The sequence below is a fragment of the Echinops telfairi genome, unplaced genomic scaffold, assembly GCF_000313985.2.
Source record: "Echinops telfairi isolate 266 unplaced genomic scaffold, ASM31398v2 ScPeMD7_7473;HRSCAF=8511, whole genome shotgun sequence".
NCBI classification, from domain to species: domain Eukaryota; kingdom Metazoa; phylum Chordata; class Mammalia; order Afrosoricida; family Tenrecidae; genus Echinops; species Echinops telfairi.
The window spans coordinates 14,883,935-14,891,213 of record NW_022111377.1 but is presented as its reverse complement, the minus strand read 5'-3'; the positions used below and the strand labels follow the sequence as shown (position 1 = coordinate 14,891,213).

General features: G+C 46.1%; 1 long non-coding RNA gene across 1 annotated transcript; it reads left to right on the top strand.

The window, feature by feature from the left end:
* Nucleotides 1–584: 584 nt before the first annotated feature.
* LOC123521172 lies at nucleotides 585–6,940 on the top strand. Its single transcript, XR_006679640.1, has 3 exons — nucleotides 585–2,579; nucleotides 3,729–3,836; nucleotides 6,632–6,940. It is a non-coding gene; the product is annotated as an uncharacterized LOC123521172 (long non-coding RNA).
* The last annotated feature ends 339 nt before the right edge of the window (nucleotides 6,941–7,279 follow it).

The following is a 7,279-nucleotide window of genomic DNA, read 5'->3' as shown; positions in this document are numbered from 1 at the left end:
ATTTAATCTGGAAGGATGTAATGGTCATACTGGGACAGACTATGCGTGTGACAGAGTTTGAGAAAGAACAAGTGCTCAAAGGTGCTAGGAAGTTTGCAGAGGAGTTACATGTGATGTGAAAAGTGTCGTGTAGGGGAAACTGCTGTACCTTTAACAGACCCTGCTTGGAATCACAGTGAGCCTCAGGACAAGCGGACACGGGGACATTTCCTGGTGTGCATCACAAATGGACTGAAGACAGGTAGGCAAAAGGCCATTAATTATGCCAAGGTGACAGCGATTCACCAGGGACCTACGGAATCTTCCTGTAAGCTTTTTAGAGTGGCTAAAGGAGGCCCTGAAGAATCCTACTGCTACAGATCTAGAATCCTCTGAGGGGCAAGTCAGTCTTCCTCAGGGGCAAGTTTCTCACACAGGCAAGAAGCTCCAAAAACGACTGCAGACGCCTGCAGGAGCTCCCCTCGAGGAGATGGTTGCTTGTGCTAATGCAGCCTTTTACAATAGGGAGCAGGAAGGGGAGCCCGGGAGAAGGAGAGAAGGAAGGACATTAGGTTTGCCCAGGTATTGGCTGCACTTGATAACCGATGCCCGTTGAATGCCTCCCAGGTTTCTCAGACCTTTGAACCAGGTACCAAGTGCTACATGTGCTGGCAACCGGGTCATTGGGCTAGGAACTGCCCTAACTGGAACAAGCCTCCTCAGAAGCCATGTGTCCTTTGCAAGCAGACTGGCCACTGGGCTGGCCTCTGTCCTAAGGCCCAAAACCTGGAGGGGAGGCACCCACAGGCCAACGTGCAGCTGATAAAGGAGGAGGAGGATTGAAGGCGCCCGGTCCTGACGTCCCAGCAGCAAGAGATAGCTGTTACTGGTCTGGAACCTAGGGTGAGCATCAATGTGGCAGAAAGGTCAGTGAAGTTCCTTTTAGATACTGGGGCCACCTTCTTTGTCCTTATTTCCTTCCCTGGCACCCCGCACCTGCTCCATCCTGGGAGTGTCAGGAAACCCTGTAGTTAAACATTTTACTGAACCTCTCAGATGTCTTTGGGATAACTTCTATTTTTCTCATAGCTTCCTAGTGATCCCTGAATGTCCAGCTCCTCTCCTAGGCTGAGGCATCCTGTCCAAGCTGCACACCTGCATAGTCATCGGGCCTCATCCTCGTCCCTCTACAGCTTTCCAATTGTTTCTCACAGTGGAGGAGCCTCAGATACACCCACAGGAACCATGGAAACAGGCCATAACTCCTGAAGTTTGGGATACAAGAGTCCCTGGCAAAGCTAAGTATGCCACCCCTGTAAAGATTTTCCCAAGGGGCGTTCAGAAGTCACCTTGCCCAACCTGTCCAGCGCAAGGGATCCTACCCTGGGGAAGACTGGCAGATGGATTTTACTCAGGTACCTGCTGTCCAGGGATTTAAGTATCTTTTGGTGTTTATAGACACCTTTACTGGGTGGATTGAAGCATATCCCACCCACACTGAGTGGCTCATGAAGTGGCTATAAAACTACTTCAGGAAATAATTCCTCGGTTTGGGCTTCCCAAATCGCTGCAGAGTGAAAATGAGCCTGCTTTCATCTCCCAAATCACTCAAGCAGTCTCCCAACACTTGGGAATAACCTATCGTCTCCACTGTGCCAGGAGACCTCAGTCCTCAGGGCAGGTAGAGAGAATTAATCAACACCTGAAGCTAACCCTCAGAAAGCTGACACGAGAAACTCAGATGAGCTGGAAAGATGCACTACCCATAGCTCTGCTACGTCTTAGGATTGCCCCATGGCAATCTACGTGTTTGAGCCCCTATGAAGTTTTATACGGGCAGCCTTTTCTTATAACAGAGCCAGCTATAGACCCTGAGGTAGCCTTAGTACAGCAATATGCCACCCAAGTAGCCCAATGTCAGGAGGCCTTCCATCAGTTTGGGCTCACTCAGACCCAAGGGGAGGAAAAGTTACCACCCTTGTGCCAGCCAGGAGATCTAGTTCTTATAAAAACTTGGAAGGATGGACCCCTAATTCCCAGCTCCAGCCAGTCTGGAAGAGACCTTTGCCAGTCATTCTTTCTACACCCACTGCTGTCAGAGTTCCAGGGCAGAGTGCTCAGATCCACCATACCCGAGTAAAACCCTGGAGACCATCACCATCTGACCCCTCCGAGGCAGAGGCTGCAAACAAATACTCCTGTGAGCCGCTGGACGGGCTTAGGATGGTATTTCATCGCCACCCCAGGGCAGATGAGGGCCACGCTGATAATTCTACCTCAGATCCCCACAGCCTTAGGCCAGTAAATGCCTTTACCCCATTCCTGTGTTTACAGTAACCAAACTCTCATGCCTGTTAGTCCTAAGATTTCTATTGATTTCCTGTGACACTAACCTAACCTAAGGGCACTGCCACCTCACAATCTTACCCTTGTCTCACTTAAACTGTTCACCTGTTTGTCGCTTGCTTTTCCAGAAGTTCTCAGGTTACCAAGGCCTCTGAACCAAGTGTGCCAGCTCCAGGACCACCATCTCCTGGACCACATTGACCTCATCCATCCTGGGCCCTAAATGGACAACCCCTTCTAACAGAGTAGGAAGGGTATGGACCCAAAACCCCACTTCACCCCTTTTGTCGGCAGGAAGTAGCTAGAGATGTTGTCGCCCAGTACCCCAAAGATTTGGGTCCACATCTCTTCAGGGGGCAATGTTAGGTAGGCTAGCGAAGGGCTGGGATGTCCGTTAACACATTCCAAGCTATGGAAACAGAGGAGTGGCACACTGCACATGCTCAGAAGTTCTGGTTTCCCGCCAGGTATGCGTGGGTGGGCACAGCACCTGGATTGGCTCACCTAGGCTAGGTGAATTCAATTCGGCCAATGGGGTTGACCACCAGGCCTCCCCACAGAATCATTGACAAGGCAGGAGCCCAGAGACTTTGCGTGACTCTGCGAGCAGCTTCCAGGCAAGCTGTATGTTCAGGAGGAGCCCCACGGGTGCCCATGTAACCTAAAACTTCTTCTAACGCTCATAAAACTCACTTGGATCACAAACTAGGCTTTGGTGTGAATTGTTTCTCGCAAGGCGCCAAGGACGGAGGTATAGCTAGCACTTTGGTGTGAATTCTTTCTCATGCAGAGCCAAGGACCGAGGTATATCTATCTCCAGAGAGATCTAACAGATCCGCAATCAGTAGATCAAGTGATGCATTACATTGGGTAAATCACAAGAGCTCTTTAAAGTGTTGAAAAATAACAATGTTACCTTGAGGACTGACTTTGTGCCTGAACCAAGCCATGGTATTTGCAGTCACCTTACAAGCAGGTGACATTTGGACATTGAATAAGGAAGCTATATCAATACCAGACTGGGTTCTAGCAGCAAGTGACCTTGAATCTCCCCCCACCCGGGCGGAGCTGACCAGAGCTGGCTAATGGCCCGCTTTATTCTCGACCTGCCGCTCTGGACCTGGCACCGGCAGGGTCCGTTTGGCTCAGTGCCTGCTTTATTCTCACCCACCGATCTGCATCTGGCACGAATATACCCGGAACCAGGAAGACACCTTACATTCCAGAAACCCGGACATACCTGTCCATATATGAGCATCACTCCTGTAGCCTGCAGTGCGACTCCCCCAGCCCGGACATTGTGGACTGTGGGACTTCGCCCAGGCTGGATTTCTCTCTGTAATCAAGCCTGTTTGTTCTAATTTGACTGATTTTGGTTTTGGCACCTCTCAACTACCTTACAGACCCTGAAGAGAAGTCAATGCATCTGAATGATGGTGCACCACTGATTCCTGAAACAGCAAGCAACTCTGTCTTGGAAGAAGTACACCCAGAATACTTGCTCCTTAGAGGTAAGGATGACAAGACTTGGTCTCACATTATAGGGACTTATTATCAGGAGAGGCCAGTCCCCGTAGAAGGACATCATGCTTGGTAAGGTAGAGGGGCAACAGGAAAGAGGAAGACCTTGGCCAAGATGGATTGACCCAGTGGCTGCATTCATGGGCTCAAACCTAAGAGCAATTGTGAGGGTGGCTTGGGACCCGTCATTTTTCTCTGTGGGGCACGGGGTCGCTATGAGTTGGACCCCAATCAACAAAACCTAACAGCAACAGACGTGAAGAACAAAATCACGTGTTCTAAATCAAGCTTTTGTACTGAATAATTTTCAAGTATCAAAATTTTGGTAATGCCCACATTTAAATGAAATTTCACTTTATGAATTTTGCTTGTAGAAATAGTACTTATTTTATCAATATTCTTTCTTTTCAGTTATTCAAATGTATTCACTGCAGTAGTACCAAAATTTTTTAATGATATCATTTTATGTGCAGGCAAACTGAAATGACAAAATTATCTGCAGTACTGTGGGAAACAGAAAGATTTCTCCCAAGTAGTCTCCCCAAAATATATGTTAGACTTAGGACACTGCTTATAGCTAATGGTAAATTATTGTCCAGTTACCTCCCTGAAGGCAGTCAGTTGCCAGACTACTGTTTGGTCCCACCACAGGTAGGCCCCACTCCTGCTGTTAAGGACAATGGGCTACTTCTCCCTAAAGACTTGCAGCCATTAGTCTGGTCCCTGTGGGTGGGGTTTACACCCTACTGATAATGTTTCTATTGTGGGCTAGAGAACAGGTCAAACCTGCTCAGTAACATCCAAAGTTAGGCTGCCATCCTGAACCTAGGATCCCCCCATCTTGTCACATGTGTACCCCTATTACCTCCCCTTCCTATTACGCGGATACCCCTAGATCACCCCCTCCCATGACTGTATTACCTATAGCACAACCCTTTCCTGTGACATATGTCTTCACCTGTAATTAGGGGGCTTGTTCGTCCACAGAGAATATAAAAGCCTTGATTATTTAGCAATAAATCTCTCTCTCTCCACATGGACCACCAAGTGAGACTGAGGTGAGCATGCTACCATGAAATGTGTCTGACTTCATTATTTCAATCTCTCTTTTATCTCTCATGCTCTCCATGACTTTACTATAATCTTATTATCGCTGTACAATTTCACCTACCAGGCCCATGATGATGTGTTAGGGCGGGTACCCTGACACAGTACAAAAATTGAGAGTTCCAGAGATAAAAGGAAATGGATTTGGTTACTCATTAGCCTGCTAACTGCAAGGTCAGCGGTTGGAAACCACCGGAAAGACAGGGCTTTCTACTCCTGTGAAGAGTTACAGCCCTGGACACGCACTAGGTCAGTCCTACCCTGTCCTACAGAGTCACTGGGAGTCGGCGCTGACTCAGTGGCAGTGAGCTTGTTTTTCTGAAAGGCCATTCCCAGATTAGTTTCCGGTTTAAAATGTAATGAATCAGAAGGGATCATTTCCATTTAATGCTTGAAATTAATGGATACAAATCTCTAAAATTATACCGAAAATATTGAAATGGCCAACATAACTGGTTCTATTACTTATGGAAATACAAGTAAAATCATAATGATGGAGAAAGAAAAAGTAAATTAGAACTAAAATTGTTGCATCTGTCAACCCTATACAGTAGTACTGATCTTGCTTTGTGTAATATAACTTTTCTGCTAATGATTCAAATTATTGAATTGAAAGAGGAACAAATGATGCTCAACATCCCAGTAGACGGTTTGAAAATTCATGTTCAAAATACCAAAATGATAAACAAATACGGTTTTGTAGCCAGAATAGTTATCTAGGGTGCCAAGTTATAGGTCAAAATTGTAAGAGGAAGTGGCTGTTATGTTCTCCACCAGTCCTCTTTCTGTATCATTTTGTTTGCAAAGCATTCAGTCATAAATCACTTAATTCCTGGTTTGCTACAGAGAGATTTAGTGACCGTCATAACACAACCATGATTGGTAAGTATGAAATCAGTTCGGTATGCAGAGATTGTATGTTGTCATGCTTCAACTAAAGTCATGCTTTTGGCTTAACTCAAGAACTGGACACACAAGAATGTTAGTATCTTAAGCCAATTTGCAACAAGTTGATGCTGTCATTATACTTATCACTGAACAAAGATGATCTTTTCAAAGAACAGATAAAGTATGAGTTGGTCCCCACAACATGGAAATTTGGGGCATTTACTTCAACTTGTTTCTCAGTTTGATCCATTTTTAGGAGATCACATCTGAAAATATGGTAGTCAGAGAAAGAGCAACCCACTGTAGACGTTTGAAGCGATATGTGAAAAATAAATACATTTAAAGTTTGAGTTGTAAAGTTCCAAAGTAAAATAGAATTTACTAAGTGCACAGACCATCCCTATATGCTGCTCTATGGTAGGGTGGTACATAGGTGTGCAGTAGAAAATTTTAGAACAAAATGCATATGCCATTTCCGTTTCATGTTCTGTGCATTCACTCTATCTTGCAGGACAGAGTCATAAATTATTATCAGGAAGCAGTTGATTTTTCTCCTGTCAGTTTACACCATTTTTGCCACTTCTACTCACCGATGTGCAGTTCTTAACATAGACGTAGGCAATTATCAAGTGTGCGAATGTCTTTCTAATAGATAGCCCAAAGTGCATGCTGTCGCCAGGAAGGAAATCATGGGATCTGTGCACTCAGATGCTTTGGAAGTGGAAAGCCAGATGGCCACCATGGCAGGCTCCACAACCTCGGGTAAGCCTTCGTTTCCTTTCTTCCCTAGCAGTACGGGGCTGGAGAATCCCAGAGACACAGCTAGCCAACCCCAGAACAGCACAACGGCCCTAACCACCAATGAGAAGACGACCCAGAGCTCGGAAGTCCCAGAGACTGAGGCTGGCCAACCCTGGGAACGACAAGACAGACTAAGCTGCCAGCTCACCACAAACAAGCCAATCAGTGGAAAGCAGGAGGGGCGGGCTGGGGACGCCCCGGCAACATAAACCCTGTGTATATAAGTGATGGCATTTTCTTTGTTCCCGGCTCTTGTCCAAGACGCAGTTGGGTACCTGAGGACTCGAGCCCTGGCTTAAGCTAGTACAAATAAAACCTCTCTTGTGATTGCAGCCTTGTGTCTCTTCTCCTTCCATTGTTGGAGTAAGCGCTCCTGGTCCCTACAGAAGGTATGGCCAAAGACTAGACAGACACCCACACACAAAAAAAGATGTCAGCAGAGAAACCAGAAACATTGCCCCAAAGGTGCTGTGAAATCAAATATTGTAGGTAGCATTTGCATCGGTTGAGTCAATCTTTTCAAGATTCATAAATAATTGAACAGCTCTCTGTTGGCTATTAACAGATCACTTATACAAACTAAGAAAATATTTGAAAATAAGAAAATACCAACTTTCCAGAAGTGTGAGAAAGAAAC